Below are 15,154 nucleotides of genomic sequence, written 5' to 3'. Positions count from 1 at the left end.
TCAGGTCCGACTATCCGACCTCTTTTTAAAGAGCTCGGCCAAACTGACAGGAAAGCCCAGTAAAGGGCCCAAATAGAGGAACACGACCCAAATCCAAAGGCAGTCCAAGCCTATAGAGATAAAGGCGGTTCCCTTGAAGATAAGCTGACCTCACTCAAAGATAAGATAAGATAAGATAACTAACTTATCTTATCTAAAAAGGTCACTCAATGCTATTATAAATACACTGGAGAACCCAAGTATAACTCACACTCTGATTCTACTAAAAACCTGCTTAATACCCTTGCTAACTTAAGCATCGGAGTCCCTTGCAGGTACCCCCCACCCTCCAGTGACGAAGGATCAGCAGTGCAGCCAGTCCAACAAGTCGGAGGCGACAGCTCCGGCCGCCACCCACCAGCCGAACATGTCATCTCTGACCAGTATAGAAGATCTCATCTGAGATCGACCTACAGCTTCAGGTAACCCTCGGAACATTGGCGCCGTTGCCGGGAAACCTTGGAAGTCATCCCATCACCATGGCGGATGACCATGACAACGACCACGATTCAGATCTAGAGGATAGAACACTGCACAAAAATGCCGGCAATCTGAAAGATACCCCGGAATCTAACGGGGACAAAAATTCATCAAATCTAGGAGTGATAGAAGCGCTTCAAGATCGTTTAAAGCAACTTGAAGAAGAAACCCAGCACCAACGAGAAGTTGGGAAGGATCTACAAAGAGAGGTAAGGCGACGCCGAGAATTAGAAGATAAACTTCTAAAACTCGAAGCCGATCTCAAAGCCAAAGTTACTCGGTCCACCCCTGAGGATAACTCTCGCAAAGATCAAGATCCATTCACTAGGGAAATCATGAAGACCAAAATCTCCAAGGACTTCAAACTTCCAAATATGACTTTATACGATGGCACTACAGATCCCAACCATCACCTTAGCAATTTCAGAAGTAGAATGTACCTCACCGATGCCTCAGATGCAGTTCGCTACAAAGCTTTTCCAATAACTCTCACAAAGACAGCAATTAGATGGTTCGACAACCTACCTCCGAAGTTCATCTCAAGCTTTGATGACTTAGCCAAAAAGTTCCTGGCCAGATTCTCCATCCAAAAAGATAAGGCTAAGCACGCCCCCCAGCCTATTAGGAATCAAGCAAGGAGATCGGGAAAGCCTTCGCAACTACATGGAAAGATTCAACAAAACATGCCTAGACATGCAAAGCCTACCAACAGAGGCCGCCATCATGGGCCTCATCAATGGCCTAAGAGAGGGACCTTTTAGCCAATCTATATCAAAGAAGTACCCCTCATCTCTGGATAAAGTGCAGGAATGAGCGGAAAAATACATCAACATGGAAGAAAATTCTCGACTAGGAGAAATCTCAAAATCTGGATTCGCCTACCGAGACAAAGATAAAGAGTCCAAAAAGAAGGAAGATTGACATGGGGAAAAAATTAAAAAATATCATAATTACACCCCTCTTAGGGTGTCCCTGGTGGATGTTTACAAAGAAGTCTGCCACACAGAAAAAATACCCCCAGCTCGACCACTCAAAGGCAAAAGAGGAGGAGGAAACCGGAATGAATATTCCATCGAGTCCATGGACACTCCACCAACGAATGCTTTGACTTAAAAATTGTCATAGAAAAATTAGTGAGAGAAGGAAAACTAGATCGGTATCTGGCCACCCGGGACGATGAGCAAAGAAAAAGGAGAAGAGACGAGGAGGTTGGACGAACCGAGCGATCACCTCGAACACCAGAAAGACATGTCCATATGATACACGGAGGGTTCGCAGGAGAAGGAACCTCCAAATCATCTCGAAAAAGATATCTCAAAGAAGTATATCATATCGGAGGAAAGGAGGAAGCACCTGACATCCCCGCAATTACGTTTACCAAGGAAGATGCATCCGGCATCATCTCAGGACACGACGATCCCATGGTCATCACCATTATACTGGCAAATGCAAATCTCCACCGCACACTGATAGACCAAGGGAGCTCCACCGACATCTTATTCAAAACTGCCTTCGACAAGCTCGGCCTGGAAGATAAAGAACTCAAAGCATATCCAAACAGCCTGTTCGGACTGGGAGACACTCCAGTGTAACCACTGGGATACGTCCCGCTACACACAACCTTCGGAAAAGGAAACCAATCCAGAACACTCAAAATAGACTACATCGTGGTCGACGTCAGTTCAGCCTTCAATGCTCTAATAGGACAGACAACATTAAATCAACTCGGTGCAATAGTTTCAACTCCACATCTATGCATGAAATTCCCAGCTGTAGAAGGGATAGCTACGATAAAAGCAGATCAGAAGATAGCGCGCCGTTGTTATAACGAAAGTCTAAACCTCAGAGACAGAGAAGAAGAATTCCACACAATCGAACTTGGTGGAGTTCAGAGGCGAGAAGAACTCCGTCCATAACTTGAAGGTGAAGTAGAGAAAGTCCAGATCGGACACATCCCGAACAAAACAACCAATATTGGCACGATTCTAAAGGGAGACATAAAAGAATCACTCGTACAGTTCTTACGAGAAAATGCCAATCTCTTCGCGTGGAAGGCTGCAGACATGCCAGGCATAGACCCCGAGTTAATGTGTCATAAGCTAGCAGTCTACCCTGGATCTCGGCCAGTACAACAGAGGCGTAGAAAGTTCGGACCCGAACGATCCTAAGTTGTGGAAGAGCAGGTACAAGCTCTATTGGAGGCAGGATTCATAAGAGAAATCAAGTACCCACTATGGTTAGCTAACGTCGTCTTGGTGAAAAAATCAAACGGGAAGTGGCGAATGTGCACTGACTATACTGATCTCAACAAAGCCTTCCCAAAAGACCCTTATCCACTCCCAAGTATCGATGCCCTGGTAGATGCCTCCTCCGAATATAAATACCTCTCGTTTATGGATGCATATTCCGGATACAATCAAATCCCAATGTATCCACCCGATCAAGAAAAAACCTCGTTCTTAACACCAAAAGCAAACTACTGCTACATTGTGATGCCTTTTGGTCTCAAAAATGCGGGAGCTACTTATCAAAGGCTAATGAATAAAGTCTTTTCGGATCATATCAGAAAAGTCATGGAAGTCTATGTGGACGACATGTTGATAAAAACCAAGGTTGCGAGAACCGGACCGGTTAATAAACCGGTGAGATCACTGGTTCAATGGTTCACTGTTTCGACCGAGGTTCAACCGGTTTAATTAAATATTAAATAAAATTATTAAAAAACTTAAAATAATCTTAAGTATATAAATTCAATAATTTCTAACTTAATAAAATTTAATGTTTCACATAATAAATTATCCATTACTTAAGATTAGAGTAAACACAAAGTTAAATTAAAAACAAGATAGAAACTTTACCATTTGCCCTACTGCACTTGTTCAATAGCAGGTGTGTTATTGTACATCAAACCCGGCGCTTCAAGGACTTCAGACTGTTCAATAACCTGAAATAATTTCAGGAGAAGTATGATCAAAAGATACAACAAACTTCTGCAACAAATATTACATTTAATGAACTAAGATAAAGGGAAGCCATTTTCTCTGATTGTGTTGGAAGATAATACTTGCAGACACACACAGTGATTGAAGGAGAGGCAGAGTTATAGCTCCATTAAATCATACCAATCACACATTGAAAGAATAAAAAAGAGCAAATCCAATGTTATAGTAACTAGTAAGCAGAAATAAGTAACAGAATCTGCTAATCAGTGGCAGCTAAATCTCCCAATACACAAAGAAAAAGTTCATATGGCATAAAAAATCATAACACTCAATGCACTTTCTTATAGAGTTTAAGTTAAGCAACTAAACCAGCTAAGCACTCTCTTATGACTCCAATAGTATGGAAAATTCCCAGCACCATCCACATACTTGAATAATGCACTTTACATGCATAGGATAAACATAACAGAATCCAATTTCCACAAACCTTTTACACTTCAGTAACCCTATACCATAAGAAGCAGAATGAAATAATGGCATACCACACTTCCTTCAGCATCCTGCTCATTAGCAAGGTCTTGAAGAAACCAGACAGCACTTCCATTATCAGCAACATCGTGCTTATATTCTAAAAGCTCAAAGATCAAGCTCTCATCACGAGTAGCGTCTGCAAAAACCTCCTATTAAAATGAAGGTGCATAAACAAGTTAGTAAAGAATTAGATAGAATACTAGAATGGACAATCAAATGAGAAAGCATGACAAACCTGATGGTCAGGGACTTGTCGAATGTCACTGACATCCTACAAGAAACAGGCCATAACTTTTAAGTTCAACAAAACTAAAGTCACACAAAGAACATTGACAGCATAAAAAGGTGTAGTATTAGTAACAGAAGTCACAAAATTTGCAGTTGCAATAGCAACAACAATACCACAACAACGAATTATGAATATTATCTTTCAAAAATAACATCAATTACCTGGAATCTGTGAGGGAACAAGCTTGAGAGTTTGCCCCCAAAACTTGTGAGGCAGCATAGAACAGGCGAGCTCATAAATCAAGATCAGAATCTCAGAAAATCAAAATCAAGAAGCATACGAGAAAGAACAGAGTCTTACCGAATTCAGAAGGAGGCGGGCTCAACCGGTGGTGGTCACTGTTGCTGTCGATGGTTGTGGGTGGCGACGAGGAGGCGGGCTCGGCCGGTGGTGGTCGCGGCTTCTGTCGATGGTTGTGGGTGGCGACGAGGAGGCGGGCTCGGCCGGTGGTGGTCGCTGTTGCTGTCGATGGTTGTGGGTGGCGACAAGGAGGCGGGCTCGGCCGGTGGTGGTCGCGGCTGCTGTGGATGGTTGTGGGTGGCGACGATGAGGCGGCTTCAACGCGGTGAATGAAGAGCGCTGCTGGGTGGCGACTGAGGAGCGCTCCGGAATCTGGTCTCTGGAGCTTGGTGGGCGGTGGCGCTGCTGGCCTTGGTGAATGGTGGGTGAAGGGGGAAGAAATGGGAGGCTGGGAGCTTGGGTGTTTGGTGGTTGAGTGATTAGTGATTAGGGTTAGGTTAACGACTCCGCCAGTTTCTTTTTTTTTTTTAAAATAGCCAAAACGACGTCGTTTGGCTTTTGAATTTCCAAACCACTGAACCGCTAAAAAACCGGACGGTTCTTCTGGTTTGCCGGTTAACCGCTGGTTTGATCGGTTTTTTAACCGGTTCTTTGCCATTCGGTTTTTGAGGTTACCCGAATCGGCTAGGTAACCGGTTCCCGGTTTTCAGAACTATGATAAAAACACAAAGTGAAGAGACATTATTGTCCGACATGGTCCAAGTGTTCGGCACTATAAGGAAACACGGCATGCGACTCAATCTTGCAAAATGCACCTTTGCAGTAGAAGCTGGCAAGTTCTTAGGTTTTATGCTCACACAAAGAGGAATTGAGGCAAATCCGATAAATGCCAGGCCATACTCAACATGAAGAGCCCAACTTGTGTCAAAGAGGTACAACAACTCAACGGGAGATTGGCAGCCTTGTCCAGATTCCTAGTGGGGTCAAGAACTTAACATCCCTGCTCCAATTAGGTATGTAAAATGCCCTTAGAGTGCATGTCTGGCATTAAACGCCAGCTTGCTGCTTGTTTCTGGCGTTTAACGCCACTTCCATGCTCTGTTCTGGTGTTAAACGCCAGTCTGGTGCTTGTTTCTGGCATTTAACGCCAGCTTGATGCTTCTTTCTGGCGTTAAACGCCAGTTTGATGCTTCTTACCGGCGTTTAAATGCCAGTAAGTTCTTCCTCCAGGGTGAGCTACTTTTAAAGCTGTTTTTCATTCTGTTTTTGATTTTTCAGTAGTTTTTGTGACTCCACATGATCATCAACCTAAAAAAACATAAAATAATAATAGAAAATAAATAGATATAATTAAATAACATTAGGTTGCCTCCCAACAAGCGCTTCTTTAATGTCAATAGCTTGACAGTGAGCTCTCATGGAGCCTCACAGATGTTCAGAGTATTGTTGGGACCTCCCAACACCAAACTTAGAGTTTGAATGTGGGGGTTCAACACCAAACTTAGAGTTTAGTTGTGGCCTCCTAACACCAAACTTAAAGTTTGACTGTGGGGGCTTTAGTTGACTCTGCAGTGAGAGAAGCTTTTCATGCTTACTCTCCATAGTTACAGAAGGAGATCCTTGAGTTTTAAACATAAGGTTGTCCTCATTTAGTTGCAGGACCAATTCTCCTCTGTCTACATCAATCACAGCTCTTGCTGTGGCTAGGAAGGGTCTTCCAAGGATGATGGATTCATCCTCATCCTTCCCAGTATCTAGGATTATGAAATCAGCAGAGATGTAAAGGCCTTCAACCTTTACTAGCACGTCGTGTACTAGTCCGTAAGCCTGTTTTCTTGAGTTGTCTTCCATCTCTAATGAGATTCTGGCAGCTTGCACCACAATGATCCCAAGTTTCTCCATTACAGAGAGTGGCATTAAGTTTATTCCTGACCCCAGGTCACACAGAGCCTTCTCAAAGGTCATGGTGCCTATGTTACATGGTATTAGGAATTTACCAGGATCCTGTTTCTTTTGAGGAAATTTCTGCCTATCCAATGCATTCAGTTCATTGGTGAGCAAGGGAGGTTCATCTTCCCAAGTCTCATTATCAAATAATTTGGCATTCAGCTTCATGATTCCACCAAGGTACTTAGCAACTTGCTCTTTAGAAATATCTTCATCCTCTTCAGAGGAAGAATACTCATCAGAGCTCATGAAGGGCAGAAGCAAGTTGAATAGAATCTCTATGGTCTCTGTATGAGTCTCAGATTCCTTCAGGTCCTCATTGAGGAATCCCTAAGTGTTCAGAGGATGTCCCATGAGGTCTTCCTCATTGGGATTCACGTCCTCCTCCTCCTTTCTGGGTTCGGCCACACCAAGTAAGGTAATGGCCTTGCACTCTCTTTTTGGATTCTCTTTTGTATTACTTGGGAGAGTACTAGGAGGAGTTTCAGTGACTCTTTTACTCAGCTGGCCCACTTGTGCTTCCAAATTTCTAATGGAGGACCTTGTTTCATTCATGAAACTTAGAGTGGCCTTAGATAGATCAGAGACTATATTTGCTAAGCTAGATGGATTCTGCTCAGAATTCTCTGTCTGTTGCTGAGTGAATGATGGAAAAGGTTTTCTATTGCTGAACCTGTTTCTTCCACCATTATTAAAGCCTTGTTGAGGCTTTTGTTGATCCTTCCATGAGAAATTTGGATGATTTCTCTATGAGGGATTATAGGTGTTTCCATAGGGTTCACCCATGTAATTCACCTCTGCTATTGCAGGGTTCTCAGGATCATAAGCTTCTTCTTCAGAAGATGCCTCTTGAGTACTGTTGGATGCAGCTTGCAATCCATTCAGACTCTGAGAAATCATATTGACTTGCTGAGTTAATATTTTATTCTGAGCCAATATGACATTCAGAGTATCAATTTCAAGAACTCCCTTCCTCCGAGGCGTCCCATTACTCACAGGATTCCTTTCATAAGTGTACATGAACTGGTTATTTGCAACCATGTCAATGAGTTCCTGAGCTTCTGCAGGTGTTTTCTTTAGGTGAATGGATCCACCTGCAGAATGGTCCAATGACATCTTAGACAATTCAGACAGACCATCATAGAATATATCCAGGATGGTCCATTCTGAAAGCATGTCAGAAGGACACTTCTTGGTCAGTTCATTGTATCTCTCTCAAGCTTCATAGAGGGATTCACCTTCTTTCTGTTTGAAGGTTTGAACATCCACTCTAAGCTTGCTAAGCTTTTGAGGAGGAAAGAACTTGGCTAAGAAAGTCGTGACCAGCTTATCCCAAGAGTTCAGGCTATCTTTAGGTTGAGAGTCCAACCATATTCTAGCTCTGTCTCTCACAGCAAACGGGAAAAGCATAAGCTTGTAGACCTCGGAATCAACCCTATTGGTCTTAACAGTATCACAGATCTGCAAGAATTTAGTTAAGAACTGAAAAGGATCTTCTGATGGAAGTCCATGAAACTTGCAGTTCTGTTGCATCAGAGAAACTAATTGAGGCTTTAGCTCAAAATTGTTTGCTCCAATGGCAGGGATTGAGATGCTTCTTCCATGTAAATTGGAATTTGGTGCAGTAAAGTCACCAAGCATCTTCCTTGCATTGTTATTATTTTCGGCCATGTCTCCTTCTTTTTCGAAAATTTCTGTCAGATTTTCTCCAGAGAGTTGTGCTTTAGCTTCCCTTAGCTTCCTCTTCAGACTCCTTTCAGGTTTAGGATCAGCTTCAACAAAAATGTTCTTATCCTTGTTCTTGCTCATATTAAAAAGAAGAAAACAGAAAAGAAGAGGAATCCTCTATGTCACAGTATAGAGATTCCTTTATGTGAGTAGAAGAAGAAAAGAAATTCGAACACAGAAAGAGGGAGAGGTTTCGAATTTTTAAGAAGAAGAGAAGTAATAGTAGATAAATAAATAATTAGGAGATGAGAGAGAAGAATTTTCGAAAATCATCGAAAAGAAAAGAAAAATATTTTTGTTTTTAATTTAAAATTAAAGTTAAAATTCGAAAATTAAGAAGGGAAAATAAAATTAAAATTTAAAACAAATAGTTGATTAAAAAGGAATTTTGAAAAAGAGGAAGGTGATTTTCGAAAATTTAAATAGAGAATTAGTTAGGTAGTTTTGAAAAAGATATGATTGAAATAGTAAACTTTTAAAATCAAACAAAAAGTTAAGTAGTTAATAATAAAAAGATTTGAAAATCAAATTTTGAAAAGATAAGAGGTTAGAAAGGATTTTGAAATTGATTTTGAAAAAGATGTAATTGAAACTTATTTTAAAAAAGATTTGAAAAAGAATTTTAAAAAGATTTGATTTTGAAAATTAAAGTTGATTACTTGACTAACAAGAAACTAAAAAGATATGATTCTAGAGTTTAAAGATTGAACCTTTCTTACTAGGCAAGTAACAAACTTAAAATTTTTGAATCAATCACATTAATTGTTAGCATTAATTTCGAAAATATGAAATAGAAATAAGAAAAAGATTTTGAAAATAAATTTTGAAAATTTCGAAATTATGAAAGAAAAAATGAAAAAGATTTGATTTTTGAAAAAGATTTGAAAAGATAGAATTTTTAAATTGAAAATTTGATTTGACTCATAAGAAACAATTAAATTTAAAAACTTTTGATTAAATCAAATCAAATTTTCGAAAATTTATGAGAAGAGAAAGGGAAAGATTTTTTTTATTTTTAAATTTTTAATAAAGAAAGAGAAAAACATCAAAAAGACTCAATACATGAAAATTTTGGATCAAAATAAATGATGCATGCAAGAACACTATGAATGTCAAGATGAACACCAAGAACACTTTGAAGATCAAGATGAACATCAAGACTTATTTTTAAAAATTTTTAAGAAAAGAAAAACATGCAAGACACTAAATTTAGAAATTTTTAATTTTTAGACACTATGAATGCAAGAATGCATATGAAAAACAAGAAAAGACACAAAACATAGAAATGCAAAGATCAAACAAAGCAAATCATCAAGAACAACTTGAAGATTATGAAGAAGAAAGAAACTCAATGCATGTGTTCTTCGAAAATTTAAGAAAAGTTAAAAGCATGCAATTGACACTAAACTTACAATTAGACACTAGACTCAAACAAGAAACATCAAATTATTTTTGATTTTATGATTTTATAATTTTTTTTTTTTTTGGATTTTTCGAAAATTCTTTTGAAAAGGAAAATAAGGATTTCAAAATTTTTTATAGGAATTCCAGGAATCTTGCAATGTTAGTCTAAAACTCCGGTCTAGGAATTAGACATGGCTTACTAGCCAGCCAAGCTTTCAGTGAAAGCTCCGGTCCAAAACACTAGACATGGCCAATGGCCAGCCAAGCTTCAGCATACATAGTTCAAGCATGTGAAGAAGAAGCCTCAGTCCAAAAAAATTTAGACATGGCTTTACAGTCAGCCAGGATTCAACATATCCCATGAAATTCCAGAATTCCTTCTTAAAAATTCTGAAGAACATAAATTAAATTTTTTTTTTGAAAATTTTTTTCGAAAATAAAAGAATAAAAATAAAAAGCTTAAAATTAAAATAAAATTACCTAATTTGAGCAACAAGATGAACCGTCAGTTGTCCAAACTCGAACAATCCCCGACAACGGTGCCAAAAACTTGGTGTGGGAAATCGTGATCGTTCATTCCTTGGTAACGGCGCTGAAAACTTTATACGCACGTTCTTAATCTTAGTTCTTTGTCTCAACTTCGCACAACTAACCAGCAAGTGCACTGGGTCGTCCAAGTAATAAACCTTACGTGAGTAAAGGTCGATCCCACGGAGATTGTCGGCTTGAAGCAAGCTATGGTCACCTTGTAAATCTCAGTCAGGCGGATTCAATTGGTTATGGAGATTTGATAATTAAAATATAATTAAAATATAAAATAAAGATAGAGCTACTTATGATTCATTGGTGAGAATTTCAGATAAGCGTATAGAGATGCTTTTGTTCCTTCTGAACCTCTGCTTTTCTACTGTCTTCATCTAATCCTTCATACTCCTTTCCATGGCAAGCTTTATGTAGGGCATCACCGTTGTCAATGGCTACTTCCCGTCCTCTCAGTGAAAATAGTCCAAAATGCGCTGTCACCGCACGGCTAATCATCTGTCGATTCTCGATCACACTGGAATAGGATTTAGTAATCCTTTTACGTCTATCACTACGCCCAGCACTCGCGAGTTTGAAGCTCGTCACAGCCATCCCTTCCCAGATCCTACTCGGAATACCACAGACAAGGTTTAGACTTTTCGGATCTCAAGAATGGCCGCCAATAATTCTATCCTATACCACAAAGACTCTGATCGTAAATCAGGAGGCTAAGAGATATGCATTCAAGCTTGTTTGCATATAGAACGGAAGTGTTTGTCAGGCACGCGTTCATAAGTGAGAATGGTGATGAGCGTCACATAATCATCACATTCATCATGTTCTTGTGTGTGAATGGATATCTTAGAGAAGAAATAGGCTTGAATTGAATAGAAAAATAGTAGTACTTTGCATTAATTCATGAGGAACAGCAGAGCTCCACACCTTAATCTATGGTGTGTAGAAACTCTACCGTTAAAAATACATAAGAACAAGGTCCAGGAATGGCCGAATGGCCAGCCCCTTAAACGTGATCAAAGGATCAAAATATAATCCAAAGATGTAAATACAGTAGTAAAAAGTCCTATTTATACTAAACTAGTTACTAGGGTTTACAGAAATGAGTAAATGATGCAGAAATCCACTTCCGGGCCCACTTGGTGTGTGCTTGGGCTGAGTATTGAAACTTTCATGTGTAGAGGTCTTCCTTGGAGTTAAACGCCAGTTTGTAACCTGTTTCTGGCATTTAACTCTGCTTTGCAACCTGTTTCTGGCATTTAACTCCAGAATAGGGCAGAGAGCTGGCGTTGAACGCCAGTTTGCATCATCTAAACTCGGACAAAGTATGGACTATTATATATTTCTGGAAAGCCCTGGACGTCTAATTTCCAACGCAATTAAGATCGCACCATTTGGACTTCTGTAGCTCCAGAAAATCTACTTTGAGTGCAGGGAGGTCAGAATCTAACAGCATCTACAGTCCTTCTTCAACCTCTGAATCTGATTTTTGCTCAAGTCCCTCAATTTCAGCCAGAAAATACCTGAAATCACAGAAAAATACACAAACTCGTAATAAAGTCCAGAAATGTGATTTTTATTTAAAAACTAATAAAAATATACTAAAAACTAATTAAATCATACTAAAAACTATGTAAAAATAATGCCAAAAAGCGTATAAATTATCCGCTTATTAGCGTCCGCGTCCAATCCTCTTCTGCTGCTTACACGTACGCGTGGGCGACACTTCTGCGTCCCTGCTATCTTCTGCCCATCCACGCGTACGCGTGGATGGCGCGTGCGCGTCAATCCCACGACGTAGAAACACTGCAGGGCGCCCTTTTTTTTTCAAATCCTTCCCTTCTTCTCTCCACTTCCATCATTACTTCTCTATTCCGAACCCCCTTCTTCAACCCCTTCTACCACCCTTCCTCAGTCCCTCTCACCGGCGGTATTAATCACCGGTGACCACCACTTCCGGTGGTCCCACACTCTTCTCTCTCCTCTCTTTTCCCATTTTTTTCTCTTCTCCTCTCTTTTCACCTACATTCTCCGTTACCTTCTTCTCCCTCTCAAGGTATTCCCACTTTTCCCTTTTCTTTTTTTTGCTTCTTTATTTTTTTTTCTTTCATTAGTTGCGTTTCTTTGCTTTCCTTCTTAGTTAGCTCATTATTCATGCTTACTTGTTTGTTTGCTTTTTTCTTTCTTTTTCATTTTTTTTCATGGGTGTTAAGGGTAAAGATATCTCTTGCATTAGTGGGTTAAATTGTTATATTTGATTTTCTTGCAATATGTGGTGCTCTATGATGATTGACAATACTTTGTGGGATGCTACATTGTTACATTTCCTCCATTTGTTCATTACTTAAGGGTTGCACACCTAGTGTTTGATGAAAGGCACATATGAGTTTTGGTTTCAAATTTGATTTAATACTCTCCACTTGGTGTTCTTTCTCACTCACCTGCTTCCTCCTATGTGCATTGAGCCTATTACTCTTCAATTTTTCATGTTCGCATGCTCATCCCGTATAACTTGCTTCTTGTTATTGATGTTTGAGTGTATGCCTTTCATGCCTTCTACTTGCATGCTTATACCACTTTTGCATCACATGCTAGTGACTTGCCATTGTTTCCATTGTTGTCTTAGTCACATGTCGCAGCTGTCGTATATTTAAGACACTTATTCTTTTATGGCTTCTTTCCTACTTGCATGATTACCATTTATGAGTGTTTCTTTGAGTTTAATGTCTCCTCCTTTCCCCCTTTCATAGGATGGCCATCAAAAAGGATAAGAAAAAGGCACCCAAGAAGGCGCCCACTAAAACAACACCTCAAAGATCTACCAACAAGGTGCACCAAGCACCTAAGGCTAAGCCCCTCCTCAAGAACGCAAGGAGCATCATTAATGTTAATGCACTAGAAAAGGATAACCCTGTGAGGGATCCAACTAAGTTCCCCAACCGATACTGTGAGCTCGTATATCCCATGATAATTGAAAGGAACTATCACGCTGAGCCTCTTCTTGCCCCTCCGGCTCATGTTGTTCCATTTGTGATGCCCTACATCGAGCGACGGCAATTGGGGTTTCTCATGAGACAACCGCAGGAGGCCAACCTATCTTGGGTGGTGGAGTTTTACTCTAACTACCACTCACCTTCTCTTGCATCGATTTTTGTGCATCAAAAGCAAGTCCCCATCATGGAGGAAGTGATTCAAGGAGTGCTTAGGACCGGTCCAATGGTGGATGGGATTGACGCTTACCAAGAGGTCTTGTTGCAGCGTTGTGAATATGGTTTCGATTGGGATGCCATCCTCCGGGTCATTGCCATACCCGAGTCGTTTTGGACTCGAGGGGGAATGAGACCCCGGCCCAAGGGCATTGACGCGCGTTTTCTCACTGTAGAGGCTCAGGTATGGGCCCAAATCTTAGCCCATTATGTGCTCCCAAGCACCCACGGGTCATCCATCACCGCCGAGCTAGCCTTATTGGTTTGGTGCATACTTACAGAGAAACCGATCAACATCCCATCTATCATCCGACAAGCCATGGGGCGTATCCATGCTAAGGAAAACCTACCCTTCCCCGCTTTGGTGACCGAGTTAGTTGCCGCAGCCGGTGTTCTCCAGGAGACTAAGGATCGGAAGGCCATGATCCCGGTGGATGGTAATGTTGTCCCAACCGGAAAATATCTCAAGCCCCCAACAAGCAATGGAGACCTTGATATAGCTATTCCCATAGGCATTCCTACTACTTCATCCGTACCACCAAGATCATTCCACCAACGGCTAGAAGATCTCCATAAGAAGATGGACCGATATAAACAGTGGAACCAATGCCAGTTTACTTATGTCAAGAAGCTTTTGGGTTTTATGACCCCACCTATGGAGGATCCGGAGATTTTCACTTCCACCTCAGACTTGAGCAAAGATAGCGTGGATGGAAGGGATACTAGAAGCTCCAAGACCGTTCGCCCCTTGCGCCTCACCAATAGCACGGAGGACCGTGCTAAGTCTTAAGTGTTGGGAGGTCGTTCGACTGGCCTCCGTAGGTAACACCCAAATAAACTTTGATTTCCTTTTAGTTAATTAGGATAGATTGCATAAGTAGGTTTTGCTTTTGAACACCTTTTGCATGATAGTTGTCTCTTAGTTAGGCCTATTTGGTTAAGGTAATGATTTCTTTCCCGAGAAACTAGAACTTTAGAGCAACCCTACCAATTTTGAAAATTTTGATGATAAGCTTGCTTGAGGAATGTATTTTGGAACATGGATCTTGAGTTGAGAACACAAGCAAGTGAGTCTTTAGCCTAATTGCGTGGCTACATCTTATAGCCACTTATCTTCCTTCTTGTGTGCATTGTTCTCCCTCTATGATTGTGATCCTTGGTTTGTTTGACTCTATATGTCAATTATTGTATGTATGAATGCATGTATGTGATTGAGGCTATCATTTCACTTAACCACTCACCCAAATGGCCTTACCTTATAACAACCTTTGTAACCAACTTTGAGCCTACGATTAACCCACTTGTTCTTAATTTTAGCACATTACAAGCCAAAAGTGGAAAACCATGAATGCCCTTATTTGAATCTTTGATTAGCTTAGGCTGGTGTGTGTGTGTGTGTGTGTGTGTGTGTGTGTGTGTGTGTGTGTGTGTGTGTGTGTGTGTGTGTGTGTGTGTGTGTTTGTGTGTGTGTGTGTGTGTGTGTGTGTGTGTGTGTGTGTGTGTGTGTCATTCAAGTGTGGGGAAACGAGGGACATTGGTTAAGGTAAGAGCATGTTGTTTTTGTTAAAAATATTGGGAAGTGAGTACATACTCATGTGTTGACTAAATATGTAGACCGTATGCGTTAATAAGAAAAACAAAAAGAAAAGAAAAAAATGAATAATGAAAAAAAAAGAAGTAGAAAAGAAAAGAAAAAGGAAAAGAACGGAAGGAAAATGGGACAAAATGCCCCAAAGTAAGGCAACAACAATCAATGCATATGTGTAGTGACCAAAGGAGAATGCATGAGTATGTGGAAAAGTGAGGAATGG

General features: G+C 40.5%; 1 non-coding gene and 1 pseudogene across 1 annotated transcript; one reads left to right on the top strand and one right to left on the bottom strand.

Moving 5' to 3' along the window:
- Positions 1-3,353: 3,353 nt before the first annotated feature.
- Positions 3,354-4,517, bottom strand: LOC140183060 (uncharacterized; annotated as a pseudogene).
- A 3,121-nt stretch (positions 4,518-7,638) lies between these two features.
- LOC112787251 (small nucleolar RNA R71) lies at positions 7,639-7,746 on the top strand. Its single transcript, XR_003194673.1, has one exon. It is a non-coding gene; the product is annotated as a small nucleolar RNA R71 (small nucleolar RNA).
- Positions 7,747-15,154: the final 7,408 nt, after the last annotated feature.

The sequence above is a fragment of the Arachis hypogaea genome, chromosome 20 (assembly GCF_003086295.3).
Source record: "Arachis hypogaea cultivar Tifrunner chromosome 20, arahy.Tifrunner.gnm2.J5K5, whole genome shotgun sequence".
In the NCBI taxonomy this organism is placed as follows: Eukaryota; Viridiplantae; Streptophyta; class Magnoliopsida; order Fabales; family Fabaceae; genus Arachis; species Arachis hypogaea.
Note: the sequence above shows the minus strand (reverse complement) of the source record. Positions and strands in the feature narration are given on the sequence as shown.